At 46.2% G+C, this 26,865-nt stretch overlaps 1 protein-coding gene and 1 pseudogene across 2 annotated transcripts in view; both read right to left on the reverse strand.

The window, feature by feature from the left end:
- LOC135556712 (zinc finger protein 609-like) overlaps window positions 1–26,865 on the reverse strand; it is a 648,963-nt gene that overhangs the window by 184,130 nt on the left and 437,968 nt on the right. The gene's annotated exons all lie outside the window — the stretch shown is intronic.
- The window catches only part of LOC135555202 (protein mono-ADP-ribosyltransferase PARP6-like), a 35,647-nt pseudogene continuing 17,413 nt past the window's right edge, over window positions 8,632–26,865 (reverse strand).

Below are 26,865 nucleotides of genomic sequence, written 5' to 3' on the forward strand. Positions count from 1 at the left end.
AGTAGAACCATACAGGGTTCTTCAGTTTGTACCCATAGGGGACCTCATTTTGGTGCTGGGTAGAACCCTTTGCACAGGGTTCTATCTAGAACCGTCTATGTAGGGTTCTTCAAATAACTCACTGTATATGGTTCTACTTAGAACCCTCTATGTAGGGTTCTACCAAAAAACCTTTAATCTTTGGAGGGTTCTTCCTAGAACCTTTTCCCCCCCTAAGAGTTCAGCTATCACTTCACCTTGAAGAGCACTGTTCTAGTTCAGCTATCACTTCACCTTTAATAAGGGCACTGTTCTAGTTCAGCTATCACTTCACCTTTAAGGGCACTGTTCTAGTTCAGCTATCACTTCACCTTTATGGGCACTGTTCTAGTTCAGCTATCACTTCACCTTTAAGGGCACTGTTCTAGTTCAGCTATCACTTCACCTTTATGGGCACTGTTCTAGTTCAGCTATCACTTCACCTTTAATAAGGGCACTGTTCTAGTTCAGCTATCACTTCACCTTTATGGGCACTGTTCTAGTTCAGCTATCACTTCACCTTTAATAAGGGCACTGTTCTAATTCAGCTATCACTTCAGCTATCACTTCACCTTTATGGGCACTGTTCTAGTTCAGCTATCACTTCACCTTTATGGGCACTGTTCTGTTTCACTTCACCTTTATGGGCACTGTTCTAGTTCAGCTATCACTTCACCTTTAAGGGCACTGTTCTAGTTCAGCTATCACTTCACCTTTATCAGTTCTAGTTTTCACCTTTATGGGCACTGTTCTAGTTCAGCTATCACTTCACCTTTAAGGACCACTGTTCTAGTTCAGCTATCACTTCACCTTTATGGGCACTGTTCTAGTTCAGCTATCACTTTCACCTTTACTTCACCTTTAAGGGCACTGTTCTAGTTCAGCTATCACTTCACCTTTAAGGGCACTGTTCTAGTTCAGCTATCACTTCAGCCTTTATCACTTCACCTTTAAGGGCACTGTTCTAGTTAGTTCAGCACTAGTTCACTATCACTTCACCTTTAAGGGCACTGTTCTAGTTCAGCTAGTTCACTTCACCTTTAAGGGCACTGTTCTAGTTTCACCTTTTGTTCTAGTTCAGCTATCACTTCACCTTTCACTTCACACTTTAAGGGCACTGTTCTAGTTCTCACCTTTAAGGGCACTGTTCTAGTTCAGCTATCACTTCACCTTTAAGGGCACTGTTCTAGTTCAGTTATCACTTCACCTTTAAGGGCACTGTTCTATAGCACAGCCAGAAAATTCATAGATGCTATGTCTCCACTTATAACCCATTTGATGTCTCTATCTACAATATCGCCAAGCTATTGTTCTGCTTTCTTATCCAATAGTATGCAATACTCGCTAGAGTAGTAGATGAGTTGCTGTGGCCCTCATTTGGAAAAGGTACAGTGTTATAATGCTGAAATTATTCCTCACAGAATACACACACACACACACACACACACACACACACACACACACACACACACACACACACACACACACACACACACACACACACACACACACACACACACACACACACACACACACACACACACACACACACGGCTAACTACGTGTCTGTATCTCCTCCTTGTGGACATTGATGACACTCCACTGTCCTGTGAAAGGGAGCACCTGGTATATGGCACGTACTGTACACTATCTCCATGACAGCCTGCAGTGCTGAGCATCCCCACCTTGTGGCGGAGCACTGAAATGGTTCAGTCCATAGGTTAGAGCATCCTGGTCCTGGGGGACCCGAAGGGGTGCACATTTTAGTTTTTGCCCTAGCACTACACACCTGATTCAAATCATCAAAGCCTTTTGATGAGTTGATGATTTGAAAAAAATTTGCACCCTTTTGGGTCCCCCAGGACCAGGGTTGAGAACCAGTGGGTTAGAGAGACCGGGTAGTGTAGTGATTAAATGGTTTAGTCCGTAGGTTAGAGAGACTGGGTAGTGTAGTGATTAAATGGTTTAGTCCGTAGGTTAGAGAGACTGGGTAGTGTAGTGATTAAATGGTTTAGTCCGTAGGTTAGAGAGACTGGGTAGTGTAGTGATTAAATGGTTCAGTCCGTAGGTTAGAGAGACTGGGTAGTGTAGTGATTAAATGGTTTAGTCCGTAGGTTAGAGAGACTGGGTAGTGTAGTGATTAAATGGTTTAGTCCATAGGTTAGAGACTGAGTAGTGTAGTGATTAAATGGTTTAGTCCATAGGTTAGAGACTGAGTAGTGTAGTGATTAAATGGTTCAGTCCGTAGGTTAGAGAGACTGGGTAGTGTAGTGATTAAATGGTTCAGTCCGTAGGTTAGAGAGACCGGGTAGTGTAGTGATTAAATGGTTCAGTCCGTAGGTTAGAGAGACTGTCCAGTGTAGTGATTAAATGGTTCAGTCCGTAGGTTAGAGAGACCGGGTAGTGTAGTGATTAAATGGTTCAGTCCGTAGGTTAGAGAGACCGGGTAGTGTAGTGATTAAATGGTTCAGTCCATAGGTTAGAGACTGAGTAGTGTAGTGATTAAATGGTTTAGTCCATAGGTTAGAGACAGTAGTGTAGTGATTAAATGGTTTAGTCCGTAGGTTAGAGAGACTGGGTAGTGTAGTGATTAAATGGTTTAGTCCATAGGTTAGAGACTGGGTAGTGTAGTGATTAAATGGTTTAGTCCATAGGTTAGAGACTGAGTAGTGTAGTGATTAAATGGTTCAGTCCGTAGGTTAGAGAGACCGGGTAGTGTAGTGATTAAATGGTTTTGTCCGTAGGTTAGAGAGACTGGGTAGTGTAATGATTAAATGGTTTAGTCCATAGGTTAGAGACTGAGTAGTGTAGTGATTAAATGGTTTAGTCCGTAGGTTAGAGAGACTGGGTAGTGTAGTGATTAAATGGTTTAGTCCATAGGTTAGAGACTGGGTAGTGTAGTGATTAAATGGTTTAGTCCATAGGTTAGAGACTGAGTAGTGTAGTGATTAAATGGTTCAGTCCGTAGGTTAGAGAGACCGGGTAGTGTAGTGATTAAATGGTTTTGTCCGTAGGTTAGAGAGACTGGGTAGTGTAATGATTAAATGGTTCAGTCCATAGGTTAGAGAGACCGGGTAGTGTAATGATTAAATGGTTCAGTCCATAGGTTAGAGAGACCGGGTAGTGTAATGATTAAATGGTTCAGTCCGTAGGTTAGAGAGACTGGGTAGTGTAATGATTAAATGGTTCAGTCCGTAGGTTAGAGAGACCGGGTAGTGTAGTGATTAAATGGTTTTGTCCGTAGGTTAGAGAGACCGGGTAGTGTAGTGATTAAATGGTTCAGTCCGTAGGTTAGAGAGACTGGGTAGTGTAATGATTAAATGGTTCAGTCCATAGGTTAGAGAGACTGGGTCTGAGTTGTGATTAAATGGTTCAGTCCGTAGGTTAAAGAGACTGGGTCTGAGTTGTGATTAAATGGTTCAGTCCGTAGGTTAGAGAGACTGGGTAGTGTAGTGATTAAATGGTTCAGTCCGTAGGTTAGAGAGACTGGGTCTGAGTCGTGATTAAATGGTTCAGTCCGTAGGTTAGAGAGACTGGGTAGTGTATTGATTAAATGGTTCAGTCCGTAGGTTAGAGAGACTGGGTAGTGTAGTGATTAAATGGTTCAGTCCGTAGGTTAGAGAGACTGGGTCTGAGTCGTGATTAAATGGTTCAGTCCGTAGGTTAGAGAGACTGAGTAGTGTAGTGATTAAATGGTTCAGTCTGTAGGTTAGAGAGACTGAGTAGTGTAGTGATTAAATGGTTCAGTCCGTAGGTTAGAGAGACTGAGTAGTGTAGTGATTAATTAGTTCAGTCCGTAGGTTAGAGAGACTGGGTAGTGTAGTGATTAAATGGTTCAGTCCGTAGGTTAGAGAGACTGGGTCTGAGTAGTGATTAAATGGTTCAGTCCGTAGGTTAGAGAGACTGGGTCTGAGTCGTGATTAAATGGTTCAGTCCATACTGGTTAGAGAGACCGGGTAGTGTAGTGATTAAATGGTTTAGTCCGTAGGTTAGAGAGACTGGGTAGTGTAGTGATTAAATGGTTTAGTCCATAGGTTAGAGACTGAGTAGTGTAGTGATTAAATGGTTTAGTCCATAGGTTAGAGACTGAGTAGTGTAGTGATTAAATGACCTCATTTGGTGCTGGGTAGAACCCTTTGCACAGGGTTCTATCTAGAACCCTTTGTAGGGTTCTTCAAAATAACTCACTGTATGTTTTAACTCTCAGTCCGTAGGTTAGAGAGACTGGGTAGTGTAGTGATTAAATGGTTCAGTCCGTAGGTTAGAGAGACCGGGTAGTGTAGTGATTAAATGGTTCAGTCCGTAGGTTAGAGACTGGGTAGTGTAGTGATTAAATGGTTCAGTCCGTAGGTTAGAGAGACCGGGTAGTGTAGTGATTAAATGGTTCAGTCCGTAGGTTAGAGAGACCGGGTAGTGTAGTGATTAAATGGTTTAGTCCATAGGTTAGAGACTGAGTAGTGTAGTGATTAAATGGTTTAGTCCATAGGTTAGAGACTGAGTAGTGTAGTGATTAAATGGTTTAGTCCGTAGGTTAGAGAGACTGGGTAGTGTAGTGATTAAATGGTTTAGTCCATAGGTTAGAGAGACTGGGTAGTGTAGTGATTAAATGGTTTAGTCCATAGGTTAGAGACTGAGTAGTGTAGTGATTAAATGGTTCAGTCCGTAGGTTAGAGAGACCGGGTAGTGTAGTGATTAAATGGTTTTGTCCGTAGGTTAGAGAGACTGGGTAGTGTAATGATTAAATGGTTCAGTCCATAGGTTAGAGAGACCGGGTAGTGTAATGATTAAATGGTTCAGTCCATAGGTTAGAGAGACCGGGTAGTGTAATGATTAAATGGTTTAGTCCATAGGTTAGAGACTGAGTAGTGTAGTGATTAAATGGTTTAGTCCATAGGTTAGAGACTGAGTAGTGTAGTGATTAAATGGTTTAGTCCGTAGGTTAGAGAGACTGGGTAGTGTAGTGATTAAATGGTTTAGTCCATAGGTTAGAGACTGGGTAGTGTAGTGATTAAATGGTTTAGTCCATAGGTTAGAGACTGAGTAGTGTAGTGATTAAATGGTTCAGTCCGTAGGTTAGAGAGACCGGGTAGTGTAGTGATTAAATGGTTTTGTCCGTAGGTTAGAGAGACTGGGTAGTGTAATGATTAAATGGTTCAGTCCATAGGTTAGAGAGACCGGGTAGTGTAATGATTAAATGGTTCAGTCCATAGGTTAGAGAGACCGGGTAGTGTAATGATTAAATGGTTCAGTCCGTAGGTTAGAGAGACTGGGTAGTGTAATGATTAAATGGTTCAGTCCGTAGGTTAGAGAGACCGGGTAGTGTAGTGATTAAATGGTTTTGTCCGTAGGTTAGAGAGACCGGGTAGTGTAGTGATTAAATGGTTCAGTCCGTAGGTTAGAGAGACTGGGTAGTGTAATGATTAAATGGTTCAGTCCATAGGTTAGAGAGACTGGGTCTGAGTTGTGATTAAATGGTTCAGTCCGTAGGTTAAAGAGACTGGGTCTGAGTTGTGATTAAATGGTTCAGTCCGTAGGTTAGAGAGACTGGGTAGTGTAGTGATTAAATGGTTCAGTCCGTAGGTTAGAGAGACTGGGTCTGAGTCGTGATTAAATGGTTCAGTCCGTAGGTTAGAGAGACTGGGTAGTGTATTGATTAAATGGTTCAGTCCGTAGGTTAGAGAGACTGGGTAGTGTATTGATTAAATGGTTCAGTCTCCTAGGTTAGAGAGACTGGGTAGTGTAGTGATTAAATGGTTCAGTCTCCTAGGTTAGAGAGACTGGGTAGTGTAGTGATTAAATGGTTCAGTCCGTAGGTTAGAGAGACTGGGTAGTGTATTGATTAAATGGTTCAGTCCGTAGGTTAGAGAGACTGGGTAGTGTAATGATTAAATGGTTCAGTCCCTAGGTTAGAGAGACTGGGTAGTGTAGTGATTAAATGGTTCAGTCTCCTAGGTTAGAGAGACTGGGTGGTGTAATGATTAAATGGTTCAGTCTGTAGGTTAGAGAGACCGGGTAGTGTAGTGATTAAATGGTTCAGTCCGTAGGTTAGAGAGACTGGGTAGTGTAATGATTAAATGGTTCAGTCCATAGGTTAGAGAGACTGGGTCTGAGTTGTGATTAAATGGTTCAGTCCGTAGGTTAAAGAGACTGGGTCTGAGTTGTGATTAAATGGTTCAGTCCGTAGGTTAGAGAGACTGGGTAGTGTAGTGATTAAATGGTTCAGTCCGTAGGTTAGAGAGACTGGGTCTGAGTCGTGATTAAATGGTTCAGTCCGTAGGTTAGAGAGACTGGGTCTGAGTCGTGATTAAATGGTTCAGTCCGTAGGTTAGAGAGACTGGGTAGTGTATTGATTAAATGGTTCAGTCCGTAGGTTAGAGAGACTGAGTAGTGTAGTGATTAAATGGTTCAGTCCGTAGGTTAGAGAGACTGGGTCTGAGTAGTGATTAAATGGTTCAGTCCGTAGGTTAGAGAGACTGGGTCTGAGTCGTGATTAAATGGTTCAGTCCGTAGGTTAGAGAGACTGGGTAGTGTAATGATTAAATGGTTCAGTCCATAGGTTAGAGAGACCGGGTAGTGTAGTGATTAAATGGTTCAGTCCGTAGGTTAGAGAGACTGGGTAGTGTAGTGATTAAATGGTTCAGTCCGTAGGTTAGAGAGACTGGGTCTGAGTAGTGATTAAATGGTTCAGTCCATAGGTTAGAGAGACCGGGTAGTGTCGTGATTAAATGGTTCAGTCCGTAGGTTAGAGAGACTGGGTAGTGTCGTGATTAAATGGTTCAGTCCGTGGGTTAGAGAGACTGGGTAGTGTAGTGATTAAGTGGTTCAGTCCGTAGGTTAGAGAGACTGGGTGGTGTAGTGATTAAATGGTTCAGTCCGTAGGTTAGAGACGGGTAGTGTATTGATTAAATGGTTCAGTCCGTAGGTTAAAGAGACTGGGTAGTGTCGTGATTAAATGGTTCAGTCCGTAGGTTAGAGACTGGGTAGTGTATTGATTAAATGGTTCAGTCCGTAGGTTAGAGAGACTGGGTGGTGTAGTGATTAAATGGTTCAGTCCGTAGGTTAGAGAGATTGGGTAGTGTATATGGATTTTCACTGATTTTAACAAGTAATGGTTAAACAATCCGCCAAACTTTAATACAAAAATATGGTCATAAGAAATGATTATAAAAGTATTGCACAAGAATAGTCATGTTCTTATACAAACCACTGTTCACTGTATTGTGATATATGTTTTAAAGGCAAGTCAAATCCATTGTGTTTTTTTTAGAGGCAGTTGCATGATGACCAATGTGCAAAGCCTAATCGTGTTATAATCACATTATAATATTCATAAGGGAAAATCCCTCCACATCTGTCACATAGCAAATCCTATTGCCTCTAATGACAATGAAATATGACATTCCCTTGGAGGTCAATAGTGATCAGGTCTCCATGTGAAATTGTGTGACTGCCTTTTGTAAGGACACCTTTCTTTCTTTCTTTCTGTGTGGAGCTCCCTATTGGTCCCTACAATATTCCGAGGTCTCCCCATTGGTCCATACGATGTTCGAAGTTCCCCATTGGTTCATATGATATTCCAAGTTCCCCATTGGTTCATATGATATTCAGAGTTCCCCATTGGTTCATATGATATTCAGAGTTCCCCATTGGTTTATATGATATTCAGAGTTCCCCATTGGTCCATGTGATATTCAGGGTTGGTCCATACGATGTTCCAAGTTCCCCATTGGTTCATATGATATTCAGAGTTCCCCATTGGTCCATGTGATATTCAGGGTTGGTCCATACGATGTTCCAAGTTCCCCATTGGACCATATATGATATTCAAAGTACCTCATTTGTCCATACGATAATCAGATACCTGATTTATGTGGTCCATGTGTAACCAGGCCAGTGCAGCACAGCTCTGTGGCATTGTAGTAGTGTTTCAGTAGTGTTTAAATGGTAAGAGTCCCCTATCCTCCCTGGGTCCATCTGTGTATCCCCAGCCAGACTCATACTGTACATATAGCTGTGTATCCCCAGCCAGACTCATACTGTACATATAGCTGTGTATCCCTGGCCAGAGCTCTACTGTACATATAGCTGTGTATCTCCTGCCAGAGCTCTACTGTACATATAGCTGTGTATCCCTGGCCAGAGCTCTACTGTACATATAGCTGTGTATCCCTGGCCAGAGCTCTACTGTACATATAGCTGTGTATCCCTGGCCAGAGCTCTACTGTACATATAGCTGTGTATCTCCTGCCAGAGCTCTACTGTACATATAGCTGTGTATCCCTGGCCAGAGCTCTACTGTACATATAGCTGTGTATCTCCTGCCAGAGCTCTACTGTACATATAGCTGTGTATCTCCTGCCAGAGCTCTACTGTACATATAGCTGTGTATCTCCTGCCAGAGCTCTACTGTACATATAGCTGTGTATCCCCAGCCAGACTCATACTGTACATATAGCTGTGTATCTCCTGCCAGAGCTCTACTGTACATATAGCTGTGTATCCCTGGCCAGAGCTCTACTGTACATATAGCTGTGTATCTCCTGCCAGAGCTCTACTGTACATATAGCTGTCTCCAGCCATACTGTACTTAAAGCTCTGTCTCACATGTCCTCCTCAGATAGGCTTAGTCTCAATCGCCCGTATTATCTCTTGCTCAATCCTTATGTCCTGGGTGTTGATGTCGGCATCTCCCACCTGGCCGTTCTCATACCTAAAGAGAGAGAGAGAGAGCGGGATAGAGAGAGAGAGAGATTTTGGTTTGTGTTCATTAGGGCACGAAACATTTTTAAACAGAAAATGTCATGTCTTGTTATGTCTGTTCCTGTCCTTTCTCTTCACTCTGTCTCTCTCTGCTGGTCTTTTTAGGTTACCTTCTCTGTCTCTCATTCTTCAGCTGTTCTACATCTGCCCTAACTAGCTCATTCACTCTTCCCCACCTGTTCTCTCTTCCCCCTCTGATTAGGTCTCTATTTCTCTCTCTGTTCCTGCTACTTTCAGTGTCTGATTCTTGTTTGTGTTTTTGATGCCAGAAGCAAGCTGTCGTCTCGTTTGCTTCCACCTTGTCCTGTCCTGTCGGAGTCTGCCTGGCAGGTGCATCCTGCACTATACTAACGTTCTTTTTGTTCCGCTGACAGCGTTGGAAGAGGATTTATGCCATTCCTGTTTTTTCATTAAAGAACTCTGTTTTCTGTTAAAACCGCTTTTGGGCCTTCACTCAAGTTCATAACAGAAGAATCAGACCAAGAATGGACCCAGCGGCTCCGGACCCTTTTCACTCCGCCGTCGAGATCCAGGGAGCGATGCTAGGCAGACACGAGGAGGAATTGTCTGCTGCTCAACATGCCGTTGAGACCCTGGCCGTCCAAGTCTCCGACCTCACAAGACAGGTTCACCAACTCCACCTCGATCCACCGCCCACTTCCAGGGTTTCCGAGTCTCCGGAGCCCAGGATCAACAACCCGCCGTGTTACTCTGGGGAGCCCACTGAGTGCCGCTCATTCCTCACTCAGTGTGATGTGGTGTTCTCTCTCCAGCCCAACACTTACTCCAGGAGTGCAGCCCGCATCGCCTACGTCATTTCTCTCCTTACCGGACGGGCGCGTGAGTGGGGCACGGCAGTCTGGGAGGCGAGGGCTGAGTGTATTAACCAGTATCAGGACTTTAAGGAGGAGATGATACGGGTTTTTGACCGCTCTGTTTTTGGCGAGGAGGCTTCCAGGGCCCTGTCTTCCCTATGTCAGGGGAATCGATCCATAACGGATTATTCTATTGAGTTTCGCACTCTCGCTGCCTCTAGTGACTGGAACGAGCCGGCTTTGCTCGCTCGTTTTCTGGAGGGTCTCCTCGTCGAGGTTAAGGATGAGATCCTCTCCCGGGAGGTTCCTTCCAGTCTGGACTCCTTAATAGCTCTCGCTATTCGCATAGAGCGACGGTTTGATCTTCGTCGCCGAGCTCGTGGAAAGGAGCTCGCGTTCTCCGTTGCTCCCCTCCCCACATCACTGCCACCTGCCGCATCACTGCCACCCTCCTCCGCCGGCTCGGATGCTGAGCCTATGCAGCTGGGGGGTATCCGCATCTCGGCCAAGGAGAGGGAACGGAGAATCACCAATCGCCTCTGTCTCTACTGCGGCTCCGCTGGTCATTTTGTCACCTCATGTCCAGTAAAAGCCAGAGCTCATCAGTAAGAGGAGGGCTACTGGTGAGCGCAACTACTCAGGCCTCTCCTTCTGGATCACGCACTACCTTTCCGGTCCATCTCCGCTGGCCCGGTTCATCTGCTTCCTGCAGTGCCTTGATAGACTCTGGGGCGGAGGGCTGTTTTATGGACGAGACCTGGGCTCGGGAACATGACATTCCTCTCAGACAGTTAGGGAGCCCACGGCCTTGTTCGCTTTAGATGGTAGTTCTCTCCCCAAGATTCAGCGTGAGACGCTGCCTTTAACCCTCACTGTCTCTGGTAATCATAGCGAAACCATTTCTTTTTTAATTTTTCGTTCACCTTTTACACCTGTTGTTTTGGGTCATCCCTGGCTAGTGCGCCATAACCCTTCTATTAATTGGTCTAGTAATACTATCCTATCCTGGAATGTTTCTTGTCATGTAACCTGTTTAATGTCTGCTATCCCTCCTGTTTCCTCTGTCTCTTCTTCACAGGAGGAGCCTGGCGATTTGACAGGGGTGCCGGAGGAGTATCACGATCTGCGCACGGTGTTCAGTCGTTCCAAGGCCACTTCTCTCCCTCCACACCGGTCGTATGACTGTAGTATTGATCTCCTTCCGGGAACTACTCCCCCCGGGGTAGATTATACTCTCTGTCGGCTCCCGAACGTAAGGCTCTCGAGGATTATTTGTCGGTTTCGCTCGACGCCGGTACCATAGTCTCCTCCTCCTCTCCCGCCGGAGCGGGGTTTTTTTGTTCAGAAGAAGGACGGGTCCCTGCGCCCATGCGTGGATTATCGAGGGCTGAATGACATAACAGTTAAGAATCGTTATCCGCTTCCTCTTATGTCTTCAGCCTTCGAGATCCTGCAGGGAGCCAGGTTTTTCACCAAATTGGACCTTCGTAACGCCTACCATCTCGTGCGCATCAGGGAGGGGGACGAGTGGAAGACGGCGTTTAACACTCCGTTAGGGCACTTTGAATACCGGGTTCTTCCTTTCGGCCTCGTTAACGCTCCAGCTGTCTTTCAGGCACTAGTTAACGACGTCCTGAGAGACATGCTGAACATTTTTGTTTTCGTTTACATGGACGATATCCTGATTTTTTCACCGTCTCTCTCGATTCATGTTCAGCACGTGCGACGCGTCCTCAGCGCCTTTTGGAGAACTGTCTTTATGTGAAGGCTGAGAAGTGCACTTTTCATGCCGCTCTGTCCCTTTCTCGGTTCCGTTATTTCCGCTGAGGGCATTAAGATGGATCCCGCTAAGGTCCAGGCTGTCATTGATTGGCCCGTTCCTAAGTCACGCGTCGAGCTGCAGCGCTTTCTGGGCTTCGCTAATTTCTATCGTCGTTTCATCCGTAATTTCGGTCAGGTGGCAGCTCCTCTCACAGCCCTTACTTCTGTTAAGACGTGCTTTAAGTGGTCCGTTTCCGCCCAGGGAGCTTTTGATCTTCTTAAGAATCGTTTTACATCCGCACCTATTCTTGTTACACCTGACATCTCTAGACAGTTTGTTGTTGAGGTTGACGCGTCAGAGGTGGGCGTGGGAGCCATTCTTTCTCAGCGCTCTCTCTCTGACGGCAAGGTCCATCCTTGCGCGTTTTTCTCTCATCGCTTATCGCCGTCAGAACGTAACTATGATGTTGGTAATCGAACTGCTCGCCATCCGCTTAGCCCTAGGCGAATGGCGACAGTGGTTGGAGGGGGCGACCGTTCCTTTTGTCGTTTGGACTGACCATAGGAACCTTGAGTACATCCGTTCAGCCAAACGACTTAATGCGCGTCAGGCTCGTTGGGCTCTGTTTTTCGCTCGTTTCGAGTTTGTTATTTCTTATCGTCCGGGCTCAAAAACACCAAACCTGATGCTTTATCTCGTCTCTTCAGTTCTTCTGAGGTCTCCACCGACCCCGATGGGATTCTCCCTGAGGGGCGTGTTGTCGGGTTGACTGTCTGGGGAATTGAGAGGCAGGTAAAGCAAGCACTCGCTCACACTCCGTCGCCGCGAGCTTGTCCTAGGAACCTTCTGTTCGTTCCCGTTCCTTCTCGTCCGGCCGTTCTTCAGTGGGCCCACTCTGCCAAGTTAGCCGGCCACCCCGGCGTTCGGGGTACGCTCGCTTCCATTCGCCAGCGTTTCTGGTGGCCCACTCGGGAACGTGACGCGCGTCGATTTGTCGCCGCTTGTTCGGTCTGCGCGCAGACTAAATCTGGGAAATCTCCTCCTGCCGGCCGCCTCAGACCGCTTCCCATTCCCTCTCGACCGTGGTCTCACATCGCTTTAGATTTTATCACCGGACTGCCTTCATCAGCGGGGAAGACAGTTATTCTTACGGTTGTCGATAGATTCTCTAAGGCGGCTCGTTTCATTCCTCTCGATAAGCTCCCTTCTGCTAAGGAGACGGCTCAGATCATTATCGAGAATGTTTTCCGAATTCATGGCCTTCCGTCTGACGTCGTTTCCGACAGAGGCCCGCAGTTCACGTCTCAATTTTGGAGGGAGTTTTGCCGTTTGATTGGGGCTTCCGTCAGTCTCGTCCGGCTTTCATCCCCAGTCTAACGGTCAAACCGAACGGGCCAATCAGACTGTTGGTCGCATTTTACGCAGTCTTTCTTTTCGTAACCCTGCGTCTTGGTCAGAACAGCTCCCTGGGCAGAGTACGCCCACAACTGCTTCCCTCGTCTGCTACCGGTCTATCTCCTTTTCAGAGTAGCCTCGGGTACCAGCCTCCGCTGTTCTCATCTCAGCTCGCCGAGTCCTGCGTCCCCTCCGCTCAGGCTTTTGTCCAGCGTTGCGAGCGCACCTGGAAGGGGGTCAGGTCGGCACTTTGCCGTAATAGGGCGCAGACTGTGAGGGCCGCTAATAAGCGTAGGACCAAGAGTCCTAGATATTGTTGCGGTCAGAGAGTATGGCTCTCCACTCAGAACCTTCCCCTTAAGACAGCTTCTCGCAAGTTGGCCCCGCGGTTCATTGGTCCGTTCCGTATTTCTCAGGTCGTTAATCCTGTCGCAGTGCGACTTATTCTCCCGCGCTATCTTCGTCGCGTTCACCCGGTCTTCCATGTCTCCTGTGTTAAGCCCGTTCTTCGCGCCCCGCCTCGTCCCTCCCCCATCCTTGTCGAGGGCGCACCCATCTACAGGGTTCGTAAGATTTTGGACATGCGCCCTCGGGGCCGTGGTCATCAGTACCTAGTGGATTGGGAGGGTACGGTCCTGAGGAGAGGAGTTGGGTTCCCTCTCGGGACGTGCTGGACCGTTCGCTGATCGATGATTTCCTCCGTTGCCGCCAGGTTTCCTCCTCGAGTGCGCCAGGGAGGCGCTCGGTGAGTGGGGGTACTGTCATGTCTTGTTATGTCTGTTCCTGTCCTTTCTCTTCACTCTGTCTCTCTCTGCTGGTCTTTTTAGGTTACCTTCTCTGTCTCTCATTCTTCAGCTGTTCTACATATGCCCTAACTAGCTCATTCACTCTTCCCCACCTGTTCTCTCTTCCCCCTCTGATTAGGTCTCTATTTCTCTCTCTGTTCCTGCTACTTTCAGTGTCTGATTCTTGTTTGTGTTTTTGATGCCAGAAGCAAGCTGTCGTCTCGTTTGCTTCCACCTTGTCCTGTCCTGTCGGAGTCTGCCTGGCAGGTGCATCCTGCACTATACTAACGTTCTTTTTGTTCCGCTGACAGCGTTGGAAGAGGATTTATGCCATTCCTGTTTTTTCATTAAAGAACTCTGTTTTCTGTTAAAACCGCTTTTGGGTCTTCACTCAAGTTCATAACAGAAAATGTGTTTTTGGACAAGTCCATGGTAGTCGCTCCCTGTTTCAGTCTGTTTTCTTTCATTTGGTGTCTAATAAACACAACCCTGATGTATGTAGTCCTAATAGCTATGTTGTGTTTCAGTGAAAGGGGATTGAGAGGTCAGTGAAAGGGGATTGAAAGGTCAGTGAAAGGGGATTGAAAGGTCAGTGAAAGGGGATTGAAAGGTCAGTGAAAAGGGATTGAGAGGTCAGTGAAAGGGGATTGAGAGGTCAGTGAAAGGGGATTGAAAGGTCAGTGAAAGGGGATTGAAAGGTCAGTGAAAGGGGATTGAAAGGTCAGTGAAAGGGGATTGAAAGGTCAGTGAAAGGGATTGAAAGGTCAGTGAAAGGGGATTGAAAGGTCAGTGAAAGGGGATTGAAAGGTCAGTGAATGTTTGTTGTCGTGTGTAGTTTACTGAAGCTCCATGCTCACACAAAGAAGAATCGTGTACAGACGTGGTCGGGTATTGGACACACCCACGTGTCCCCATGTTTCTGAAGGTCCTTTGAAGTTATCACTGAGGAAACAATAATCAATCTATCAGTCAATCGATTGCTTTATACATTTTATAGACCGGGCGGGGGGGGGGGGCTCCACGACAGACTATTGGGAAAAAACCTGATTCATAGACCAATCAAATAAGCTTCAGGCTACAAATGCAGGACAGTCATGTCTGTTTATTTTGATATCATAATGATAAGTTGTACTGGAAGGTGAAAGGATTGTTTTCTGTACCTTCACAAAGTGCGATGCAGTTTAAATTCCTGCTCTGAAGAAACCTGGACTGGCCCCGTCTTTCCTGGAAGGACAAAGAGTTACTGTAAAAACACATTCAATATAACTTGGAACAAAATCATTTCTTTACTTAGATGTGCCTGTATGTATTTCTGTTCCAGTAGTGTGTTTTGTTGTACAGTATGTCAATGTCTTCAGATGTACCTGTTGTACGGTGTTGATACGATTGTAACGTTTTCCCAGCTCCTGTTTGGTGGTCACGTGGTGCTGTCCTTTACCCATTCCTGAGTATCCATATGAGACGCTAGAGACAGGACTCAGGTAGATACCCTTCCGTATGCAGCACCATGCAGCTTGTACAGGACATTTGAACAAAGGGTGAACTGAAGGACATTTGAACAAAGGGTGAACTGAAGGTAACCATTTTATCAGAGTTGAAGGAAAAATAGCTTCTTTTTTAAAAACTTTTTAAAAGACTACCATATCAGATAGACAGGAGATCTAGAATTGTTGTCCCTTGGTACAATTATCTAAGATTACATTTTCATCCTTTCAAATGAATGTGTTTGTTGCTTTGAGTGTTACATACCTGCAGTTTTGTGCATGAGGCGTTGACAAGTCCATTTCTCAGAATAGAATGCCAGTTCTCTATGTGGGAACCGCTGGAGAAACAGAATGACAGAGATGTTCGAGTGACTATAGAATGGTGTGTGTATGTGTGTGTGAGTGAGAGACATACTGGAATGCGAAGGTGCTGCCATATAGTTTCCTAGCGACACGGAAGCGAGCTTCTTTAGCAGGAGGGCTACTGGTCAACAGGAACTGATGTGGAGTGTGCATGAACTTCAGTTGCTATGTAGGAGGAAAAGAATTAGGGAAAAGAAAAACGCACAAGAGAATGTCCAGTGTATGAGGGTGAAGCTGGACATGTGGCTGACACTTTGAGCAGAACAAAATGTGACTGGAGTACAGTCAGGGGAGCAACTTTCACTGGGGACATGTCCCCCCACCCAACACTCTGAAATTGCATTTTTTGTCCCCCCCCAGTTTTATCATAGGAATGTGATACAAAACGAGGCAACGGTGTGCTTTAGGACCATGCGGACGCCTCAGAGCGGTCGGGTAGGCTGTTTGGAGTGTTTATCCGACTGGATAAAAAAATATATATATATATTTTTTAAAGTTATGTCCCCCTCACTTTTAAAATCAAAGTTGCGCCCCTGGGTACACACCCCCAAAAAGTTGAGAAGCACTGATTACAAAAAAAACTAGGCACTGGTAGCCTTTTTGTTTTTTTACCACTGTCTTCCACATATTATCAGCTGCTACCTCCAGGCAGTGAATGAACAGCGGTATTGTCCCAGCGTACCCTGTTCAGCGGTAGCTTGACAATATGTGATCTGTTGCTTGATGTGATCCATTGAAGCAGAGGGTGAGCAAGAGGATCTATGGTGTCCATCTGTTTCTTGATTGATGAATACGGACCCTGAAAAACAGTTTGTGATCATACATAGTAAAGTGAATGAGTCGGTAGATGAAGAGACATTTGAACACGTTTGAATGTGTGATTTCATTGGTTGCGTTAGTCACCTGGGTCATCTCCCTGATGGTCATGATGCTGTCCAGAGCTTTCTGCAGTCGATCGTAGCTCTTCTTCTGTGACAGAAGAAAACACGTGATACAGGTTAGTTTCAGTAAAAGGAAGACCTGTAAGAGATACTTTTAATGGTCAGACATTCGGTGCGCACTGTAAAATCTGATTTATCAGCCAGGTCTCACACCACTGTAAAGTCTGCTTCATCAGCCAGGTCTCACACCACTGTAAAGTCTGCTTTATCAGCCAGGTCTCACACCACTGTAAAGTCTGATTTATCAGCCAGGTCTCACACCACTGTAAAGTCTGCTTTATCAACCAGGTCTCACACCACTGACTGAAGTCTGATTTATCAGCCAGGTCTCACACCACTGTAAAGTCTGCTTTATCAACCAGGTCTCACACCACTGTAAAGTCTGATTTATCAACCAGGTCTCACACCACTGTAAAGTCTGATTTATCAGCCAGGTCTCACACCACTGTAAAGTCTGCTTTATCAACCAGGTCTCACACCACTGTAAAGTCTGCTTTATCAGCCAGGTCTCACACCACTGTAAAGTCTGCTTCATCAGCCAGATCTCACACCACTGTAAAGTCTGCTTCATCAGCCAGGTCTCACACCACTGTAAAGTCTGATGTATCAGCCAGGTCTCACACCACTGTAAAGTCTGCTTCATCAGCCAGGTCTCACACCACTGTAAAGTCTGATTTATCAGCCAGGTCTCACACCACTGTAAAGTCTGCTTCATCAGCCAGGTCTCACACCACTGTAAAGTCTGATTCATCAGCCAGGTCTCACACCACTGTAAAGTCTGATTCATCAGCCAGGTCTCACACCACTGTAAACTCTGATTTATCAGCCAGTTCTGCAGTGAGTTGATGAGGTCATGTGGCCTGAACATTGTGCTAGTCCAGTACCTTGGGACTGAAGGCCAGAGACTTGGAGTTGTATGGGTCGACAACAGTACCTTGGGACTGAAGGCCAGAGACTTGGGGTTGAATGGGTCGACCACAGAGGGTATGGCTCGAAAGATGATGCTCTTCGGGAGGACTCCAGAGCTGCCCGGCACATGGCTACCAACAAGTCCACTACCTGGAGGTCAAAACCCAGTACGGTAGTTATAATCACTGATGTGTGTGTGTGTGTGTGTGTTTGTATGTTTGTATGTTTTTGTGTTTGTGTGTGTGTATTTGTCTTACCTCTGCTCCATTCGACACCTCCTCTGCAGCTCCTGCCATCACTCCCAAGGTATAGAAAGAAAACACGCACAGTTCCCTGCTACACACTGCAGGCTGTAAACACACACAGTTCCCTGCTACACACTGCAGGCTGTAAACACACACAGCTCCCTGCTACACACTGCAGGCTGTAAACACACACAGTTCCCTGCTACACACTGCAGGCTGTAAACACACACATCTCCCTGCTACACACTGCAGGCTCTAAACACACACATCTCCCTGCTACACACTGCAGGCTCTAAACACACACAGTTCCCTGCTACACACTGCAGGCTGTAAACACACACAGCTCCCTGCTACACACTGCAGGCTGTCAACACACACAGTTCCCTGCTACACACTGCAGGCTGTAAACACACACAGTTCCCTGCTACACACGCAGGCTGTAAACACACACAGTTCCCTGCTACACACTGCAGGCTGTAAACACACACAGTTCCCTGCTACACACTGCAGGCTGTAAACACACACAGTTCCCTGCTACACACTGCAGGCTGTAAACACACACAGTTCCCTGCTACACACTGCAGGCTGTAAACACACACCGTTCCCTGCTACACACACCGCAGGCTGTAAACACACACAGTTCCCTGCTACACACTGCAGGCTGTAAACACACACAGTTCCCTGCTACACACTGCAGGCTGTACACAGCTCCCTGCTACACACTGCAGGCTGTAAACACACAGTTCCCTGCTACACACTGCAGGCTGTAAACACACACAGCTCCCTGCTACACACCGCAGGCTGTAAACACACACAGTTCCCTGCTACACACTGCAGGCTGTAAACACACACAGTTCCCTGCTACACACTGCAGGCTGTAAACACACACAGCTCCCTGCTACACACTGCAGGCTGTAAACACACACAGCTCCCTGCTACACACTGCAGGCTGTAAACACACACAGTTCCCTGCTACACACTGCAGGCTGTAAACACACACATCTCCCTGCTACACACTGCAGGCTCTAAACACACACATCTCCCTGCTACACACTGCAGGCTCTAAACACACACAGTTCCTGCTACACACTGCAGGCTGTAAACACACACAGCTCCCTGCTACACACTGCAGGCTGTCAACACACACAGTTCCCTGCTACACACTGCAGGCTGTAAACACACACAGTTCCCTGCTACACACCGCAGGCTGTAAACACACACAGTTCCCTGCTACACACTGCAGGCTGTAAACACACACAGTTCCCTGCTACACACTGCAGGCTGTAAACACACACAGTTCCCTGCTACACACTGCAGGCTGTAAACACACACAGTTCCCTGCTACACACTGCAGGCTGTAAACACACACCGTTCCCTGCTACACACCGCAGGCTGTAAACACACACAGTTCCCTGCTACACACTGCAGGCTGTAAACACACACAGTTCCCTGCTACACACTGCAGGCTGTAAACACACACAGCTCCCTGCTACACACTGCAGGCTGTAAACACACACAGTTCCCTGCTACACACTGCAGGCTGTAAACACACACAGCTCCCTGCTACACACCGCAGGCTGTAAACACACACAGTTCCTGCTACACACTGCAGGCTGTAAACACACACAGTTCCCTGCTACACACTGCAGGCTGTAAACACACACAGCTCCCTGCTACACACTGCAGGCTGTAAACACACACAGCTCCCTGCTACACACTGCAGGCTGTAAACACACACAGCTCCCTGCTACACACTGCAGGCTGTAAACACACACAGTTCCCTGCTACACACTGCAGGCTGTAAACACACACAGTTCCCTGCTACACACTGCAGGCTGTAAACACACACAGTTCCCTGCTACACACTGCAGGCTGTAAACACACACCGTTCCCTGCTACACACCGCAGGCTGTAAACACACACAGTTCCTGCTACACACTGCAGGCTGTAAACACACACAGTTCCTGCTACACACTGCAGGCTGTAAACACACACAGCTCCCTGCTACACACTGCAGGCTGTAAACACACACAGTTCCCTGCTACACACTGCAGGCTGTAAACACACACAGCTCCCTGCTACACACCGCAGGCTGTAAACACACACAGCTCCCTGCTACACACTGCAGGCTGTAAACACACACAGCTCCCTGCTACACACTGCAGGCTGTAAACACACACAGTTCCCTGCTACACTGCAGGCTGTAAACACACACAGCTCCCTGCTACACACTGCAGGCTGTAAACACACACAGCTCCCTGCTACACACTGCAGGCTGTAAACACACACAGCTCCCTGCTACACACTGCAGGCTGTAAACACACACAGCTCCCTGCTACACACTGCAGGCTGTAAACACACACAGCTCCCTGCTACACACTGCAGGCTGTAAACACACACAGCTCCCTGCTACACACTGCAGGCTGTAAACACACACAGTTCCCTGCTACACACTGCAGGCTGTAAACACACACAGCTCCCTGCTACACACTGCAGGCTGTAAACACACACAGCTCCCTGCTACACACTGCAGGCTGTAAACACACACAGCTCCCTGCTACACACTGCAGGCTGTAAACACACACAGTTCCCTGCTACACACTGCAGGCTGTAAACACACACAGCTCCCTGCTACACACTGCAGGCTGTAAACACACACACAGTTCCCTGCTACACACTGCAGGCTGTAAACACACACAGTTCCCTGCTACACACTGCAGGCTGTAAACACACACAGCTCCCTGCTACACACTGCAGGCTGTAAACACACACAGTTCCCTGCTACACACTGCAGGCTGTAAACACACACAGCTCCCTGCTACACACTGCAGGCTGTAAACACACACAGTTCCCTGCTACACACTGCAGGCTGTAAACACACACAGCTCCCTGCTACACACTGCAGGCTGTAAACACACACAGTTCCCTGCTACACACTGCAGGCTGTAAACACACACAGTTCCCTGCTACACACTGCAGGCTGTAAACACACACAGCTCCCTGCTACACACTGCAGGCTGTAAACACACACAGTTCCCTGCTACACACAATGCAGGCTGTAAACACACACAGTTCCCTGCTACACACTGCAGGCTGTAAACACACACAGTTCCCTGCTACACACTGCAGGCTGTAAACACACACAGTTCCCTGCTACACACTGCAGGCTGTAAACACACACAGCTCCCTGCTACACACTGCAGGCTGTAAACACACACAGTTCCTGCTACACACTGCAGGCTGTAAACACACACAGTTCCCTGCTACACTGCAGGCTGTAAACACACACAGTTCCCTGCTACACACTGCAGGCTGTAAACACACAGTTCCCTGCTACACACTGCAGGCTGTAAACACACACAGTTCCCTGCTACACACTGCAGGCTGTAAACACACACAGTTCCTGCTACACACTGCAGGCTGTAAACACACACAGTTCCTGCTACACACTGCAGGCTGTAAACACACACAGCTCCCTGCTACACACTGCAGGCTGTAAACACACACAGTTCCCTGCTACACACTGCAGGCTGTAAACACACACAGTTCCCTGCTACACACTGCAGGCTGTAAACACACACAGTTCCCTGCTACACACTGCAGGCTGTAAACACACACAGTTCCCTGCTACACACTGCAGGCTGTAAACACACACGTTCCCTGCTACACACCGCAGGCTGTAAACACACACAGTTCCTGCTACACACTGCAGGCTGTAAACACACACAGTTCCCTGCTACACACTGCAGGCTGTAAACACACACAGTTCCCTGCTACACAATGCAGGAGGTAAACACTCAGATAAAATCCAACTATTATAGTAACTACTATATTTCTGTAGTAAAGCCATCCAGTTAACAGAATATTTGAATTAACTTTACTTATATACTGCATGTATAATTCATTGTTATGTGGTTGTAGTAAGCATGTATTGTCCCCCAATAATGTCTCAGAATTATCCGGACTAAATAACAAACAGTTTTAAGAGAGCATACCTTCAACATAGGCGTACTGAAAGATGTGTCGTTCGTCACAGACCACACAGTATTCATTCAGAGTGGGGATTCTCTGTTCTGCGTATTTCATTACCTACAATCCACACAGAAAGGAATCAGTCAATGTTGTGACGTATTGCTATAGCAGATGAGAAAATTATAATATCCCCCGTTACTGTGGTTATATTTCTGCCTCAGTAAACACATCTGAAAAATAGCCTTGCCTCAAGCTGTTCAAGGGTTTGTTTGCCGTCTGGCAACATGAGGTTAACCTGGATACTGTTTAAAACATGAGATTAACCTGGATACTGTATAAAACATGAGATTAACCTGGATACTGTATAAAACATGAGATTAACCTAAATACTGTATACAACCTGAGATTAACCTGGATATAGTTTAAAACCTGAGATTAACCTGGATACGGTATAAAACCTGAGATTAACCTGGATACTGTATAAAACATGAGATTAACCTGGATATAGTTTAAAACCTGAGATTAACCTGGATACTGTATACAACCTGAGATTAACCTGGATATAGTTTAAAACCTGAGATTAACCTGAATACTGTTTAAAACCTGAGATTAATCTGGATACTGTACAAAACATGAGATTAACCTGAATACTGTATAAATGCTCTTTATACAGTTTCTACCAAACCCATTACATCAATCACTCACTCATTCACTAAATTTGCTGACGGTTCAGGAAGAATTGCATATTATGTCAGTTAGAGCAAAGGTATTAGTCTTTACCTGTACTAAGAACCCATGTTGCAGGGTGGGGGCTGACTTGCACTGAATAAAGGCTTGGGATGAGAACAGCAGCTCAATCAGCTGTTTAGTTGTGATGTGAGCCGGAGACTTGAGGGCAGACACCGCCACCCTCTGAGGAGAGAAGAGAGGACGTGACGTCACATGGATGGATAGAAACCAAAACATGATGAACATAATGTGGACACTGAAGATGGCTAATTTGAATGAGCAAATACACAAACAAGTTACAACAATTTCAAGCATTTTAGTAACCATATATGGCATTAGCTCGGTTCTGTATTTATTTGTGTTTTGTTGCCACAGCAATCATAAGGGTACAGAAACCAGGCTAACATGGCATTAATGAGACTTGCACTCAGAAAAAAAGATGCTATCTCGAACCTAAAAAGGTTCTTCAGCTGTCCCAATAGGAGAACCCTTAGAAGAACCCTTTTTGGTTCCAGAACGCTTTTAGTTTCAGGTAGAACCCTTTTGGGTTCCATGTAGAACCCTTTCAACAGAGGGTTCTACATGGAACTTAAAAGGGTTCCACATGGAACCAAAAAAGGTCCTACCTAGCTGATGATGAGGTCCTGGCCATACTAGGTAGGTAGTTGAGGATAGCTGATGATAGGTCCTGGCCATACCTTGCCATTAGTTGTGTACGTGAGGAGTTCTCCTCTGGTGTTCTTGATGGTGTAAGCCATTGTCCGATTCACAAGGCGATTCACTTTCAGCTCCGGTCCAATCATCTTCACCTTCAGAACATGCTCTTGGCCACTGGACCTGGGTCACACAGGGAAGGGAGCAGAGAATGCGATGACACTGAGAACGAAAGATCCATGAAACTACAAGCCTTTGGAGAAACAAACCTTAGACCTAACATTGTATATCTGACGATTTGATAGGTTTGTGAAATTTGGTAATTCCTTCATCTTGCCTTCTAATAGGTTGGATGGAATTGATGTCATATTGCTTAAACCTATTCAGAATACACCACTGGTCTAATGATACAGAAGTGCACTGAGGCTGAGTGTGGACTGCAGCTGTGTACTTGGATATGGGCGAGAGGATGCTGAGTCCAGCCCTGAACCTCTTGATGGTTCCTCCAGGTTTGAACCAAGTGTGTCTGGTCTTCTGTTGTGCCGTGAGGGTTTCATTACTCAGGTACTTCCACTGCTGGGACACAAAGCTAGAGATGACCCTGAGAGGGAGAGAGGAGGAGGAGGAGGAGGAGGAGGAGGAGGAGGAGGAGGGAAGAAAGAGAGAGAGATGTCATCACTCACGTCCATTGCTTTGCTTTTGTTCTGTCCACTCCATTGCCTCCAAAGATGTATCTTTTCACATTCTTAGTAGTTTTAATATTAAAACCTATGTAGCAGATTTTGATTTGAAATCACACTCTGGTTATGGGGGGGGGGCAGCCCTGCCTAAATGTACCAACAATAGTCCTTCCAGACAGATATTATAGCATGTATAATGTGGGGGAGGGGGGCTGCCTAAATGTACCAACAATAGTCCTTCCAGACAGATATTATAGCATGTATAATGTGGGGAGGGGGGCTGCCTAAATGTACCAACAATAGTCCTTCCAGACAGATATTATAGCATGTATAATAGCGTAGTTATAATGCTTTCCAGTGAATGGTTTGAGCAGAAAATTACACTTCTACTGTGTTGGTGAGATATTGACTAAGCTAAACAAGGCTAAACTAGACTAGACTAATCTAGACTAGACTGGACTAATCTAAACTAGACTAATCTAGTCTCGACTAGACTAGACTAATCTAGACTAAACTAGACTAGACTAATCTAAACTAGACTAGACTAATCTAAACAAGACTAGACTAATCTAAACTAGACTAGACTACTCTGGACTAGACTAATCTAAACTAGACTAATCTAGACTAGACTAATCTAGACTAGTCTAGACTAAATTAGACTAGACTAATCTAAACTAGACTAGACTAATCTAAACTAGACTAATCTAGACTAATCTAGACTAATCTAGACTAGACTAGACTAAACTAGACTAAACTAGACTAGACTAAACTAGACTAATCTAGACGAGACTAATCTAGACTAGACTAGACTAAACTAGACTAGACTAATCTAAACTAGACTAATCTAGACTAATCTAGACTAGACTAGACTAAACTAGACTAAATTAGACTAGACTAATCTAAACTAGACTAGACTAATCTAAACTAGACTAATCTAGACTAATCTAGACTAGACTAGACTAAACTAGACTAAACTAGACTAGACTAATCTAAACTAGACTAGACTAAACTAGACTAGACTAAACTAGACTAATCTAGACGAGACTAATCTAGACTAGACTAATCTAGACTAGACTAGACTAAACTAGACTAGACTAATCTAAACTAGACTAATCTAGACTAATCTAGACTAGACTAGACTAAACTAGACTAAATTAGACTAGACTAATCTAAACTAGACTAGACTAATCTAAACTAGACTAATCTAGACTAATCTAGACTAGACTAGACTAAACTAGACTAAACTAGACTAGACTAATCTAGACTAGACTAGACTAAACTAGACTAGACTAAACTAGACTAATCTAGACTAGACTAGACTAGACTAGACTAAACTAGACTAAACTAGACTAGACTAAACTAGACTAGACTAAACTAGACTAGACTAAACTAGACTAGACTAGACTAGACTAGACTAGACTAGACTAGAATAGAACTCTAGGTCTATAGTCAGAGGGGGAGTCTTATGATGCTCACTTCTGCAGCTGTAGTCCCAGGCTGAATCCTTCTCTGTTAGAAGGTTGGAAGACCTCCACAGAGGGTGCTGGTCCATTCAGGTATTGGGACAGTGAGAAGCGCAGCCGGACAATAATAGGCTCTGTTGGGATGATCTTCCAGGCCCTGGCTACTTCATCCTGGAGACAAGACAGGAAACTGTGTCAGAAACATGGGAAGATCCCCAGGGACATCCTAGACAACATGAGAAGATCCCCAGGGACCTCCTAGACAACATGAGAAGATCCCCAGGGACATCCTAGACAACATGAGAAGATCCCCAGGGACATCAACATGGGAAGATCCCCAGGGACATCCTAGACAACATGAGAAGATCACCAGGGACATCCTAGACAACATGAGAAGATCCCCAGGGACCTCCTAGACAACATGAGAAGATCCCCAGGGACATCCTAGACAACATGAGAAGATCCCCAGGGACCTCCTAGACAACATGAGAAGATCCCCAGGGACATCCTAGACAACATGAGAAGATCCCCAGGGACCTCCTAGACAACATGAGAAGATCCCCAGGGACATCCTAGACAACATGAGAAGAACCCCAGGGACCTCCTAGACAACATGAGAAGATCCCCAGGGACCTCCTAGACAGGGACATCACATGAGAAGATCCCCAGGGACATCCTAGACAACATGAGAAGATCCCCAGGGACCTCCTAGACAACATGAGAAGATCCCCAGGGACCTCCTAGACAACATGAGAAGATCCCCAGGGACCTCCTAGACAACATGAGAAGATCCCAGGGACCTCCTAGACAACATGAGAAGATCCCCAGGGACCTCCTAGACAACATGAGAAGATCCCCAGGGACATCCTAGACAACATGAGAAGATCCCCAGGGACCTCCTAGACAACATGAGAAGATCCCCAGGGACCTCCTAGACAACATGAGAAGATCCCCAGGGACCTCCTAGACAACATGAGAAGATCCCCAGGGACATCAACATGAGAAGATCCCCAGGGACCTCCTAGACAACATGAGAAGATCCCCAGGGACCTCCTAGACAACATGAGAAGATCCCCAGGGACCTCCTAGACAACATGAGAAGATCCCCAGGGACCTCCTAGACAACATGAGAAGATCCCCAGGGACATCAACATGAGAAGATCCCCAGGGACCTCCTAGACAACATGAGAAGATCCCCAGGGACATCCTAGACAACATGAGAAGATCCCCAGGGACATCGACATGGGAAGATCCCCAGGGACATCCTAGACAACATGGGAAGATCCCCAGGGACCTCCTAGACAACATGAGAAGATCCCCAGGGACATCAACATGAGAAGATCCCCAGGGACCTCCTAGACAACATGAGAAGATCCCCAGGGACCTCCTAGACAACATGAGAAGATCCCCAGGGACATCCTAGACAACATGAGAAGATCCCCAGGGACATCGACATGGGAAGATCCCCAGGGACATCCTAGACAACATGGGAAGATCCCCAGGGACCTCCTAGACAACATGAGAAGATCCCCAGGGACCTCCTAGACAACATGAGAAGATCCCCAGGGACCTCCTAGACATCATGAGAAGATCCCCAGGGACCTCAACAAGGGAAGATCCCCAGGGACCCCAGGGAGACAACATGAGAAGATCCCCAGGGACCTCCTAGACAACATGAGAAGATCCCCAGGGACCTCCTGGGACAACATGAGAAGATCCCCAGGGACATCCTAGACAACATGAGAAGATCCCCAGGGACCTCCTAGACAACATGAGAAGATCCCCAGGGACATCCTAGACAACATGAGAAGATCCCCAGGGACCTCCTAGACAACATGAGAAGATCCCCAGGGACATCGACATGGGAAGATCCCCAGGGACATCTATATA

The sequence above is a fragment of the Oncorhynchus masou genome, chromosome 15 (assembly GCF_036934945.1).
Source record: "Oncorhynchus masou masou isolate Uvic2021 chromosome 15, UVic_Omas_1.1, whole genome shotgun sequence".
In the NCBI taxonomy this organism is placed as follows: domain Eukaryota; kingdom Metazoa; phylum Chordata; class Actinopteri; order Salmoniformes; family Salmonidae; genus Oncorhynchus; species Oncorhynchus masou.